This window comes from Prionailurus bengalensis, chromosome E3, assembly GCF_016509475.1.
Source record: "Prionailurus bengalensis isolate Pbe53 chromosome E3, Fcat_Pben_1.1_paternal_pri, whole genome shotgun sequence".
In the NCBI taxonomy this organism is placed as follows: domain Eukaryota; kingdom Metazoa; phylum Chordata; class Mammalia; order Carnivora; family Felidae; genus Prionailurus; species Prionailurus bengalensis.
The window spans coordinates 39,374,766-39,388,719 of record NC_057357.1 but is presented as its reverse complement, the minus strand read 5'-3'; the positions used below and the strand labels follow the sequence as shown (position 1 = coordinate 39,388,719).

Here is a 13,954-nt window from a genome sequence, read left to right as displayed (position 1 = left end):
AGGAAGGGCGGGTGAGAGGACCGGAGGGGGCCACGTATTCGGAGTATTTCCGCCGGGAGGGAGGCGGGGCATGGGGGGCCTAGCGCCACATCGAGGGACGCTAGCGCGCTCCTCGCCCTCCCACTTTCTAACCAGAGCATTCTGGGAGTTGCAGTTCGTGCGTGCCGCGGAACCCGTATGTGGCTTCGGCCCGAGGCACGGCCGCCATTTTGTCTCCCCATGTTTGGAGTTGATGGTCCGAGCCCAGCGACCTAACTGCTTCCCTGTGGCCACGGGCCTCGCGCGGCGAGCCCGCGGCAGCGTCGCACCCGGCCTTCCGCACCCGGGAGAAGCCCCCGCAGACCCTAGGCGGCGGGTACACTCCTAACTTCAGAGCCCGGCGTCAGGCCCAGGGCGTGAGGCAAAAGCCACGGCAGCTGGCCGAGGGGGTTGGCAGCTTCCACCGCTGCAGATAGTGCTGAACCGGGCCGGCTGGCTGCCTTGGGGGATACTTTTCGTACTAGTTCCTCCGGGTAAGGCGGCCGGGCACCGATGCCGTTTTCTACAGAACCCGGGACACGTTAAACGTGGCAGGGCAACAACGTTACAAACACCCTCAAATTCTTCACCCCTCTGCAGAGTGCCTCCTGTTACCTTTTTAAAGTCCGCGTTTGCAACCCGAGGAGGAGTCCCGCTCTCCCAGCACAGCTGAAAGCCGCTGAGCCTCTCAGACCACCACCTGCTAGTCGACCTTGGGCTCACCCTTGGCGGCGCCCCTACCTCGGTTGCGGGGGGGGGGGGGGGGGGGGGGGCGTCTCGCACCCTCACCGAGGCCCCGTAATCAACTGCCGCCCCTTTGACTTTGGGGCTTTGTGTTTGATTTTACCAAATACCCGTCTCAGGAGCTGGACCAGGAAGCCCCGCGGTTTCGGGCGGGAGCGGTGGCCCCGGGAGCTGTTCTAAACCCGCTGCCTGGAACCCGGCACCTGTGGGTAATGCTCCCGTGAGCGGAAGCACCTCTGAGTAGCCTAGGGAACAGTGTTTCTGGGCCCGAGCTGGTGTTTCTGAAGTTGAGGGTGTAGGGTGGTGGTATCTTAAAACCCACCGCTTCCCCTGAGACTCGTTCCTACCATAATTATCCTTCCCTGTATTTACCTACTGTTTGGGGCCAAGTTCTGCATTTGACGCTCATGACAACCCCATGGGTGAGGGTTCTTCTCCTTTTCCTGTGGGAAGAACGGTGAATTCCCTGACATCCACGGTACAGATTTCAAAATCAGGAAGATAAGATTGACACACTACGGTAATTTACAGGCCTTATTGAAACGTTGTCCATTGTTCCAACAAATCCTTGATAGCAACAGGAAATTCAAAACCATGTATCCATTGCATTCGGTTGTCGTGTCTTTTTTAGACTAATCTGGAACAGTTCCTAATTCTTCGTTTGTAACTCATGACATTGTCACTTTTGGAGAGTACAGGCCATTTATTTTGCAGAATGTGCCGCAAGTTGGGTCTGTCTGACGTTTCATCATGTTTAGATTCAGGTTCCGCGCTTTGGGTGGGAAAAACATGGAAAGGAATGCTGTGTCCTCAGTACCCAATGTGAAGAGGGACATTCTTCCCAAGAGTTCCATTACTGCCAACGCTGACTTTGATTCATGTGTTGAAGAAGTGGTCAATGTGGTTTCTCTGCTGTAAAATTTCTAGTTTTCCCCTGGTAGTTTTCAAAAAGGAAAAAGAAGAAGTATCTGGTGGAAACAGAGAAAAATGTGTCCACAAACCAAGATAAGGGTTGTAGGCGTACTTAGACTTCGTGTGGCATCATTACTTCTGGGCCTTCTTGGAAAACAGAGCTGGGAAATGGATAAGATGTGCACACCCCCGAGTTTACAACCTCTCTAATTCCAACCTAATGCTGCAGGGTTTTTCTCTCCTCTCCTCCTCCTCCTCCTCCGTCCTCCCCCCCCCCCACCGGTGTTTGTAACTGTATTCTCCAGCCCTGAGAACTTGGCTCCCGATTCACCCATCAATTGATTGATTGATTTGTTCAATTTCCTAGAATTCCAAAAAGTAGCTTCAGATTTGTTCAGCTGTGTCTGGAGCGGTGGGGAGCCTACCGATTAGAGTTAAATATTTGTTTGGAGTTCTTTTTGTCTTTAGCTTGGGGGCATATGCTCTGAATACTATATTCAGAAGTTGCTTATGTTATTGTTTTTTTTCCTCACCCTTGAGTGTGTGTGTGTGTTATTCTTTTGAAATAATGCTTTTGATTCATTTGTTTCTGTCTGTATTACATTTTAGGACTTTTCCTCCCTTGAAGATTCCTCTTCCTTGAAGGTTTGATCTATTTTCTTTTTTTCGAGTACTCGAAGCGATAACTTGATTCCAAAAGGCGGTACCGAAAGGTACGTTCAGAGAAATGGCTTCTCTCTCATTCCCTCCTCACCCCGTGCGGTTCCTGCCAACTACCTTCTGGAATCAATCTCAGTCCTCTTAGGTTTTTCTTTCCTAGGTTACTCTTTGCTCAGGTGAGCAGGCAAATATGTATTTTCTTAATTCCCCTTCTTTCCTACGCGAAGTTGCACGCTCTAGATACTTTTTCACACTTCCTGTTGTTCACTTAGCAATATGGCCTGGAAATCATTCGCCGTCAACTTACAGAGATCTGTGAGTGGACTTCGATCCAATCACTCATTTATGGATGAGCATCTAAATTGTTTCTAATATTTTATCGTTACACACCCAGCTGCCATGAGTAACCAAGTCAGAGGTATTTTTGTATTGTTGAGGGTGTACCTACAAGAGAAATTTCTAGAAGCAGGATTGCTAAGGCGAAAGGTAAAGGCATGGAGTTTTGTTGGTAATGACAGATTCCTCCCACAAGCAAAATATGAGAAGGCCTGCTTTCCCACAGCCTCGCCAACAGAGTGGGTTGCTGTATTTCCCAATTTCTGCTAACCTGGTAAGTGAGAGGTGGAATTCAGTGTAGTGGCAAAATGTACACACCCTGAAATGTACCCTTTTAACTGTTCACAGGCCGTTCAGTAGCGTTAAGTATATTCACAGTGTTTTGCCACCATCACCACCATCCCTTTCCAGACCCTTTTCATCACCCGAACTGTCCCCGTGAACAATAACTCCTTCTTCCTCCTTCTCCCAGCCCAGTAACCTTTACTCTGTTTTCTGTGTCTATAAATTTGCCTCTTCTAGGTCCCCTCTGCGTAGAATCACACACTCTCTCTCCTTTTATGCCTGGCTTATTGCACTGAACGCAATGTTTTCGAGGTTTCTGTATGTAGTAGCATGTGTCAGAGCTTCCTTCTCTTTCACGGTCGAATCTATTCCGTTGAATGTACATTCCCACCTTTTGTTTGTCCGTTCGTTCACTGGTGGACGTTTGACTTTCCACATTTGGGCTGTTGTGAACGATGCTACTGTGAATGTTGGCGTACAGCTTTCTGTGTACACGTCTGCTTTTATTTCTCAGGTGTGCACCCAGGATTAGAATTGCCGGGTCATCTGTAAATCCATGTTTAAGCTATTTGAGGAAGCGCCACGCTGTGTTCCCCTGGGGCCACACCATTTTGCGTCCCCACCAGCGGTGCGCGAGCGTTCGTTTCTCCACGGCCTCGCCAGCACTTGTCTGTCCCTGTGACTTCAGCGATGCTGGCCGGTGTGAAGTGCAATCTCGTATCTTTTTTTTTTAATTTAAGTTTATTCACTTATTTTGAGACACAGAGAGAGAGGCAAGTGGAGAGGGAAATAGAGACCATCCCAAGCAGGCTCCTCAGTGTCAGCAAAGAGCCCAACATGGGGCTCGAACCCACATACCGTGAGATCATGACCTGGGCTGAAATCAAGAGTCAGATAGATGGCCAACCGACTGAGCCACCCAGGCGCCCCTCGTTGTATCTTTGATTAGCCTTTCTCTGATGACATTGAGCCTCTTGTCATGTGTTTTTTGTTCATTTGAGGATCTTCCTTGGAGGATTGTCTATTTGGGTCCTTCGTCCATTTTTTTATTGGGTTGGTTTTCTTGTTCCTGAGTTACAAGAGCTCTCTATATATTATTGGTATCGATTACTTATCAGATATCTGATTTGTGACTATATCCTCCCATTCTATGGGTTGATTTTTGTGTTTTGGTAGTGTCCTTTCCATGCATGAAGTTTTTAAAATGTTTTAAATGTTTTATATTTGAGAGACATAGCACGAGTGGGGGAGGGGTAAAGAGAGAGGGGGACACAGAATTCTAAGCAGGCTCCAGGCTCTGAGCTGTCAGCACAGAGCTCGACCTGGGGCTCGAACCCATGGACCGTGATACCGTGACCTGAGCCATAGTCGGATGCTCAACCAACTGACCCACCCAGGTGCCCCTGAAGGTTTCTAACTTTAATGAAATCCAGCTTATGCCAGTGTGGCTTTAGGTGGCATGTCACTCATCATGAGTGAGCTTGAACATTGCAGTCTTCTTTTATGGAAATTTACAACGTGGCTAAACTAGCAGGATGCACAAAGCCATACATCCTGAAATGTGTGTGTTAGGTTTATGGTCCACCCTTTGCAAAGTGGCACAGTTAGGCATATGTGACAATTAGAAAACTGGACCGTAGCAGGAAAGATCAAACTCCCGTTCCACCGATTCTTTAGTTTTAGGACTCCTTCAGAGAGGAGTCGCTCTTGGTCATGCTGGGAGGCAATACCCGGCTCATGGAGGTTTTCTCATGGCTCTTCCTCCCGAAACTGCTTCTCTTGTCATTCCCATCTGGGTAAGTAGCACCTTCATCCAAGCCAGAAAGCCAGCAGCCCAGAGTCTTACTGACTTGGCTTGCACAGCTTTCCCAGCATGCTGCCCTCTGTCCTTCCCACCGCTGATGCCCACAGGCGGGCCTGGACTCCAGCAATGCCTCCTCTTTAGGCTCCTGGCCTCCAGGCTTCCCCTCCACCTTTCAGAGGTCCTCCAGAGGGATTTTTAAATTTTCCTTTGAAATTTTGTGTCCCACGTGTAGTGGGTTGACTAGTGTCCCCCGCCCCAAACTTCACGTCCATTCAAAACCTCAGAACGTAACCTTATTTGGAATAAGGGACTTTGCAGATGTAGTTAAGGGTCTCCAGACACAATTATCGTGCATTTAGGGTAGACCCGAAATCCAGTGACCGGTGTCATCCTAAGTAGAAGAGACAGACGCTGGGAGAAGGCCAGGAGAAGATGAAGGCAGAGATTGGGGGGTGTGGTCACAAGCTAAGGAGTGCCAGCAGCCGCCAAAAGCTGGGAAAGGCAGAGAAGCCGCCTCTGGAGGAGCAAAACCCCGCAACACCTTGATTTAGAACTTGTGGCTTCTAGACTGGGCAAGAATGAATCCATGCTGTTGTAGGCCTCCCAGTGTGGGGCAGTGTGTTATGGCGGCTTCAGGACACTGATACATATCTGTCAGCCACTGTCACTGGAGGACACATGAGAAAACACAGATAAACAGAAATGAGCACAGACAGTTCCATCCTCCAGAGACGGATACTGTTTAACACTTCAGCGTCTAGCTTGTTAGAGTAATAGTCCTTAAATGCAACCTTCTAAAATGCTTAAGGGGCACCTGGGTGGCTCAGTCAGTTGAGTGTCCAACCCTCAGTTTCAGCTCAGGTCATGATCTCACGGTTCAAGAGATCGAGCCCCACGTCGGGCTCTGCACAGACAGCACCTAACCTGATTGGGAGTCTCTCTTTCCCCCTCTCTCTGCCCTTCCCCTCCCTGTGCACTTTTTTCTCTCCTCTCTCAAAATAAGTAAATAAACATGGGGAAAAAATAAAATAAATAAAATGCTTAAAACTTTCCCAGTGCTTTCAGGATAAAACCTGAAACTGCTTGCTAGAGCCTCCCAGACCAGCCTTTTTTGTAGCTGCTTTTCCATCCACTCTCAGAATCAGCTCGCACCCTGCCTCTGCTTGTTCTCCAGGTGGACGGGCCTGGGCTGTGCCTTCAGCCTCCTGTTTCGTGGCCTTGTTGCAGCGCCGTGGATTTATCCTTTCCTCTGGAGCTGAGGCCGCTGGGCCAGCGGAGCCTGAGAGCCGGAAACAATGTTGGTGGCCGCTGGGACAAGGGTGAGTGGGGCCGCTCGCTTTTCCACCCCTTGAGTCCTGGACCTGGGGCCCTGGAGCTCCTGTTCCAGCCGTGCAGTACACAAACAAATAGGCACCTACCAATCAGAAGTGGCCAAGGAGGGTGTGAACAGGTGGGGAGGGGGGATGTCTGGAAAAGAATCACACCCTGTCCTCCAGAGGGACACCAGACCCCAGCAGAAGGCTAGCTCCCGGGGCTGATACAGTGCCCCCCAACCACTTGGGAGGGTCTCCGGTGTCTCCTTTTGACCTGGAGGCCTCAGCTGCAGCCCAGTTCGTCCCACAGGCCCGCAAGCACCTTCCTGGCCAGGCCTTGTAGCTTCCAGGCCCCGGGTGGGCTGTGTGGCCTGGCCAGCACTAGCAGCCTCAGCACAGGACGGGCAGGCCAGGCTCTCGGCAAGCAGAGTGTTTGCCTGAGCAGCCTCCCAGCGGCACGGGGGCCCCAAAGATGCCTCAGATCCAAGCCCCTGGACTGTGACTCTGTTCCTGTGCCCAGGACCGGGAGAAGTAAGACACTAGAAAGGAACCTGGTGAGGAAAGGCCACAGGGACCGTCCTGGTCTACAGCGTTTGGGAGCATTGCCTCCTTGGCCGCACACCACACAGCAGCCTTCGTACAGCGCGTCCTGGCCCAGGTCAGTATGTTCCCCCACCCCCCACTCCTTCTTGGGGTGAACGCTCTCTATGATTCAGAAATTTCTACAGCTTTAAAAGCAGTAGCTTTATTTTCTTAGGATTGTTTTATGAAAATTCAGATGAATTATGACTACCAGGCTTGGGATCTTTTTATTTAAAAACACTGGGAAAAACAAGAAAACCACTGAAAAGTAAAAGATCAACCCATGAAATCCCGTCACTTAAAAATTACAAAACTAGGGGTGCCTGGGTGGCTTAGTCACTCACGCATCCGACTCTTGATCTCTGCTCAGGTCGTGATCTCACAGATCATGAGTTCAAGCCCCACATCAGGCTCCATGCGATCAGCACAGAGCCTGCTTGGGATTCCCTCTCTCTCTGCCCCTTCCCCACTTGTTCTCTCTCTCTCTCTCTCTCTCTCAAAAATAAATAAACTTATAAAAAATTATAAAACTAGGGGTGCCTACGTGGCTGAGTCAGTTAAGTGTCCAACACTTGGTGTCACCTCAGGTCATGAGTTCAAGCCCCACGTTGGGCTCCACCCTAGGCCCGAACCCTACTTAAAAAAGAATTATAAAATTAGAGGGGTGCCTGGCTAGCTCAGTTAGTAGAGCATGTGACTCTTGATCTCAGGGTTGTGGGTGTAGAGATTACTTAAAAATAAAAGAAACCTTACAAAAGAGGCATGTATGTGTGTGTGTATATGTGTATATCTGTCTAGATAGTTAACTATAGTTTGTATATGCATATCGTCTATATAGTACTATATATATATCATATGTAGAACTATATATATCCTATATATATATATCCTATATATAGAACTATATATATAACTATAATGTGTGGAACTACACATGGAACTATATATATAAATATAGGTTATATATATAATACATGTAATATATATACTATATAGTATACATACAGTATAGTAATATATATATGCTATATAGTATATATATAGTATATTATATATATATAGTCGTAGACTCTAAGTCTAAAGTTCTCTTTTGGCCAGCAAAAGAGCGGACGCAGGATTCAAACGAGAGATGGCTAATGTCTGGGAAAAAGACAAGAGCCCCGAATAAGGGTCCTTGCACCATATTTATTCAGATCAGAAGGCTTGCAAACGTGATGGGTGTGTACAGACAATGGGTGTGTTCACACATGGGTGTGAACGTTAACTTGTGGACATGAGCGAAAAGGGGGTTTTTAAAGATATACGGTGTTTGGGGTTTGGGTCAATATAAAACAAAATCAGGGCACCGGTCAGATGGGTAGATGGTTGTTAACAGCAGACAGGAGGCTCTGTGCCTGTTTATCTTTGCCAGCCTAGGGGAGGTGACAGATAGGGGGAATAACCTCAGGGTTAATAAGGCACCTTTTCTTTGGTTAACCATCTCCGCTCTGGGCTGCTTTGCCTGCAGCGCAGTCGTCCAAAGTCCAATTCACCATTTACCTAACCTGGCCCTATTCTCCTATAAAAGCAGCTTTCTGTTATGGTAGTAAATTTGGGGTGCTTTCACCCTGAATATCTAATCTTGTTATTCCTGTGTATTGGGCACCTTTGTGCCATTTCTATTTCAGGCCTTTGCCTCTCTCTCTCTGTTTTGGGGGTTCTGCGCCCCCTCTCTATTTTGGGGTGCATTGCATCTCCCTAATCCTGGCACCTTTGTGCTTCCCTATTCTCGGAGTATCTTTGCACCCCCCCTTGGAGTGCTAATCTGGTTTACCCAAACTCAGGTGTGGGCATTTTATGACTTTGTATTTCTTTATGTCTTGTTAACCCATTGGTTTAAGCCCGGGGGATTCCTAAGCTTATCTCCACAACATAAATATATAGATAGATATGGATACGGATACAGATACGGATATGGATATAGTAAGAAAATGTAAAGTGGTCTCCCTCCACCTGGCATCACCTTAGCCCTGCACTGCGGAGCCCCAGAGCCACACGGGGAGCTGCTTGCTGGAGGGTCGCCTACAGGCTGAAGGTCCAGCAGAGACATTCTTACAAATATAGTGTTGGTGCAATTTTGTAATACAAAAAGATGGGGAAAACCTAAATGCTTCTGAAGTGTAGGCCCTGAACGTTGTGTTTCCTGATGGTTATTGCCAAAGGGTGTCTTGCAGTCATAGTAAGAGCCACAGGGCTGGGCCAGTTGGGACACCGGTGACTGAGAGGCTCCGACCACACACAGAGCAGCCAGCGTCGCCAGCAGGGTTGCGTGACTGCCCTTGCGGTTAGCTGAGGGGAGCGCGGCTTGCTCACTCACCCCTACCTGACTCGGGAACACCGCCTGGGGAAGCAGCAGTGCTCACGGGCAGCCTCGCACGCTGCTCTGCGCTTCTGCGTGTCGCCTCTGTTGTGTGTTGCCTGCGGTATCTGACCCAAGAGGTCACAGCCTCCATAATTATCCGCGGGCCTCCCTGGAGCGGTGTGATCGAGGCCATGCGGTCTAATCATCTCGTTAGACCATTAATTATAAAGGCCTTAGTTGGCTATTAATGTGTGTGAGGGTTCTGCACCTCTCAAGGCCAAGGGGAACGGAGGCGGGCAGATTGGATCACCAGGCTGGCGTCCCTGCCCGCGGAGAGGCTCTGGGCTGAAGGCCCAAGGAAAAGATGCCCGTGGGCGAGAGGGACAGGAGACATATGCCAGTGACCACTGAGTCAGCGGGTCGTGCCCTAACTGCGTGTCCTCACCCAGAGGAGTCAAATAGCCTCGTAACCAGAAACCTGTGGTGCCACCAGAGGGAAAATACAACGAAGGCCACGGTCTCTCTGTCACTGCTTCACTCACTGCTGTCACTGTTCATCCCCTGATGTGGGTCCTATTCCTGGTATGATACCACTACAAAAATTAATGGACAGATGTGAATGCTCTGAACCTCTGGAGCCAGCACATCCTAATATACCAGCTCCTCGATAGGTGCAAACCCCGCAGAAGCTTCCAGGCATCGTTCAGTGCCGTGCATGCCAGCATGCCAAGCCTTGGTGTAGCAGCCCAGAGGCCTGGGGCTTTTCCCAAAGAGCCTGCACATAGCATGCCAGTGGAGGCAGACCCCGATCCCGGGGAGGTCTCTTGGGACGCCCTAGAAAGGAGAGTGGCCTACAAGGAGGTCTCACGGTGACACCATCCAAAATGTTCTGGCTTCCCTGCCACCAAGGGAAACGCTGACAGGGTTATCAAGGCCTCTTGGGAGGAGACAGAGGGAAAGGGAAGGCGAAGGCCCCCGGAGCCACGGAGACTCCTACCTGGGCCTCCACCCAGGGCCCAGGGCCTCCGTGGCTCCGGGGGCCTTCGCCTCTTCACTGGGATATTTATTGCCTGGCACCGTGCCCGTGCCGAGATCTCTGCCAAGGCCCACAGGCAACAGCAAACATCGAGATGAGGCCCGTCTCCTGTGCAAATTTGGCATGGTCCGATGGGTTTATAGTTTCTATGCCGTGGCGACCAAACGATCCCCTCTTTATTTCCAACCCGCAAGAGGCCCCATTTTTTTAATGCACTAGTTTTAATGTTCACTAGTAGAATTGACTAGTACTATTTTATTTTTAATTTTTATTTTAGAGAGTGCACAAGCAGGGGAGAGGGGCAGAGAGAGAGAGAGAGAGAGAGAGACCATCTTAAGGAGACTCCATGCTCAGCACGGAGCCAGACACGGGGCTCGATCCCACGCCCCTGGGATCGTGACCTGAGCCGAACTGGAGAGTCAGTTGCTCAACCGACTGAGCCCCCCGGGTGCCCCTCAGGAGACCCCATTGGACCCTGAGTCCAAAGAATTACTCTTCACAGGGCACTCCCCGTAATTATGGGTTGACGCCTCTGCAGTTTAATTGAAAAAAATTGCATTATGAGGAAATGTTATGTTTTTAGGAATTAAGAAATATCATACATTTGACAACCTAGAGAATGCTGTGTAACAGTTCACAATTGCTTCTTAGTTTTCACTAGAAAATAAGTTTTGTAAAGATTAATCATTCTAATTAATATACATAATTTAAACTACTAGAAATAATAAGTAAAAAGAAAGTAATTTTGTCCCATTTTTAATAATCTCTACACCCAACATGGGGCTCGAACTTATGACCCCGAGACCGAGAGTCTCATGCTCCACTGACCAAGCCAGCCTGGCTTCCCCAAAGTAATTTTGTCCTAAAGTGAAGCTCATTATTTCAAAATGAAAAAGGAGAAACCCAGAATCACTGTTATAAGCGCTGTGAAAATAGGCTTGGAGGGGGCAGGGGCACCTGGGTGACTGAGTTGATAAAGCGTCAGACTTGGGCTCAGGTCATGATCTCACAATTTATGGGTTCAAGCCCGGCATCGGACTCTGCGCTGACAGCTGAGAGCCCAGAGCCTGCTTTGCATTCTGTGTCTCCCTCTCTGCCCCTTCCCTGCTCATGCCCGCTTGCTCTCTCTTTCTCAAAAATAAACAAACATTAAAAATTCTTTTAATTTCAACTAGTCTTACTTGATACGTTATATTACATGGGAAGCATTTTCAAATAAGAGATAATGCTGTAACTTCTTTCTTAATATCCTTGTATGGATATACGTTATTAACATAAGTGTTCCAGAAATTATCTGAAGCTGCAAAAAATCTGATACGTAATCTTATCAGTCATTATTCCAGTTATCACCTTGAAATGTTGTGTGTCCCCAAAATAACCAGATTTCCGTGTCAGCTACGTTGTAATAAACTTCCATCAGCTCTCTAACCATGTCCATCTTCAAGTCTTTTGTCACTTACAGACAGTTACTGCTGTACTCCGATGCTTTTGGAAAACTGTTCCGTCTGCATAGAAATTCATAGCAAGGACGGACAGGTGCTTTAGAATACAGGTTTCTGAGAACTCTCAGATCGCATCGCTCAACTGCGAAAGAATTTACAGAACCCGAAAGCAAAACCAGATTTGTAAAACCTGCTGACGAAAGAGCAGGATCAACAAGGATTGATTTCAGGGGACGGACGGACCCGATGAGGATCCTTACACGTTTTTATGACTTCTGTTTGAAACGTTGCTGGTTCTTTACTCTCTTGTTCTCCAGATTCAAGGAAACTTTGTCTTAAACCAGCTATGACTCACGGCAGTCTGTGAAGTCTACCTTTGTAAACAAAGATAAAGCAACTACGTTTTCTCCCTACCTCATCCCTCCAGACTTTGGAAACTCCCGGTAAGTATGCTTATATTTTCATAGCAACGCATTTGTGTAAGTCCAATAAGAATCTGTTCTCCTTGCGACAGGACACTATTGGAAACACTGGTCATATTACCAAGGCTTTGGCTAGAATATCATATCTGAGAACGACGCGCATAGACTGAGATATGACCAGACGGCGCTAAGGAACAAAGAGTGACTGTATGGAACCAACCCTTGGAAAAATCAGCCTGATAACCTTGCTGGGGTTCCCAACAGCCTTATCATGTGAGTCAGGAAGATTGCCTCCTGACAGGCCCAGGAACCTCACGAAGAGGGACTGCCCCCCAAATTTATAGGTATTCCAGGTAAGATCGGACAGGGAGGTGTTGGCTTGGCTTCTTAGCCTGGGGAGGCTTTTCAGAGTTCCATCTGAGATTCCTCATGAAAAGTTCCAGGAAAGCAGACTTGAAAGAGCCTGGATGGTCAGTCACTATTCTTGCTGCACTCACATAAACAAGAGAGCCAAGTTTATTGCAACTAGACTGAATTTGCAAACAAAATAGTCTTGCTACGGTTGTCCTTGCCACAGATCGGGGCGATTACAGAGAGAACAGGTCTGCTTCAGTAACACACCTTCACAGGTATATTCTAGCACCGCGGATTATCTTTGATGTTTGTCTTCACCTAGGCTAGATCCTGAATTCTAGTTTCTTCCAGTAGCCGGCTACAACTCCAAACTTCCAGCATTTCTCCTGCCCTCTGACCTGGGATCCTTGAGACCTAAAACCGCCCATGCCACAACCGGGCAGGCCCAAGTGGGGTGACTCGATCCAAACTTCGGAAGGACCACCACAGCAGCTCGCGGGGGGACAGTCTTCGTGCCTGTTGCCGGTGGGCCCCTCAGGACGGTCACCAGAGACGTTCACGCCACAGACCAGGCACGTCTGCGAGGTTGCCGCTGCCCGCCCTCCCCTCACCCGAGGACATTTTGAGCCCTAGATGTGCCCTAGTTATCCTCTCCACGTGGCGGCATTCAGAGCTCAGGAACGGCGTTGTCATCGGCCCCAGTCTTTAACCTCCGTTGCGTCATGTGATGCCGTCACAAGACGTAGGGTGAGTATAGGCCAATGAGGTATTCTGAGAGAGAGGGGCCAGTTTCATACAGGCCTTGTTATGCTTTGAACTACTATTATTCTATCATGTGTAATGCAGATATTATAATGTTTTTTTATTTTAAGACCCTTGCTTATTTTTTAATATGAAATTTATTGTCAAATTGTTATTACTGTCATTATAATTGTTTTATTCTATTACAGTTGTTTTATTATTAGTTATTGTTAATTTCTTACCGTGCCCGACTTACGAATTTTATCAGAAGCGTCTATGCATAGGAAAAGCATGGTATACGTAGGGTTTGCTATTGTCTCCAGTTTCAGGCATCTACGGGGGGGTCTTGGAATGTACCCCCATAGCTGGGGAGCGGGGGGCTGGAGGCCTGACCTTGGGAGTCCGCCTGCGTCAGCACCTCCTGAAGTGAGACACGACTCTGACCTGACCTGACCTGTCCTCGGGACGAAGACCAGTTGGATGAGATATGGAGCAACCTGTCGGCTCTGGACAGGTTCAAACCCATTGACGCCAGGTACGGGCCACTTGCAGGCCACCAGCTTGAGCGAGGGAAGCCTGAGTGAGGAAGGAGGGCCCACAGTGACCCCCGACTGAAGACAGACCGGCGCATTAGGCGATCCACCTCGAAATATCCATAAGCCCTAGCTGACCAGTGGATTACTTACACCCAGATCCAGGTGCCAAAAAAAGAAAATTTCACATGTTCCTGTCCCTCCTCACCTTCCCCCTTTCCTGCAGCTCCCCTCCCCCCTCCTGGCTGCCGGCAGCGTCTCTGCAGCCTTTCCCACTGTTCCCCTGCAGTGCATGCAGGAAACTTCTATGTCCTTTTTTCCACCTCAGGTGAATTCTTTGATGGCCTCTTCTGCAGGCCCCCACCGGATCGGGTTGCCCCCGACACTAGATGGCCCAAGACGTTAAAATATTTCGTGGCATTATCCAAATC

The 13,954-nt window shown here is 48.8% G+C and overlaps 1 long non-coding RNA gene across 2 annotated transcripts; it reads left to right on the top strand.

Moving 5' to 3' along the window:
* The first annotated feature begins 102 nt into the window (after nucleotides 1-102).
* On the top strand, nucleotides 103-13,161 carry LOC122471789. Of its 2 annotated transcripts, none has more exons than XR_006294280.1 (6): nucleotides 103-2,387; nucleotides 5,934-6,078; nucleotides 6,593-6,730; nucleotides 11,791-11,916; nucleotides 11,988-12,248; nucleotides 12,333-13,161. It is a non-coding gene; the product is annotated as an uncharacterized LOC122471789 (long non-coding RNA). The 2 variants fall into 2 exon arrangements; XR_006294281.1 differs by having other exon boundaries at nucleotides 105-2,387; nucleotides 12,572-13,161.
* The last annotated feature ends 793 nt before the right edge of the window (nucleotides 13,162-13,954 follow it).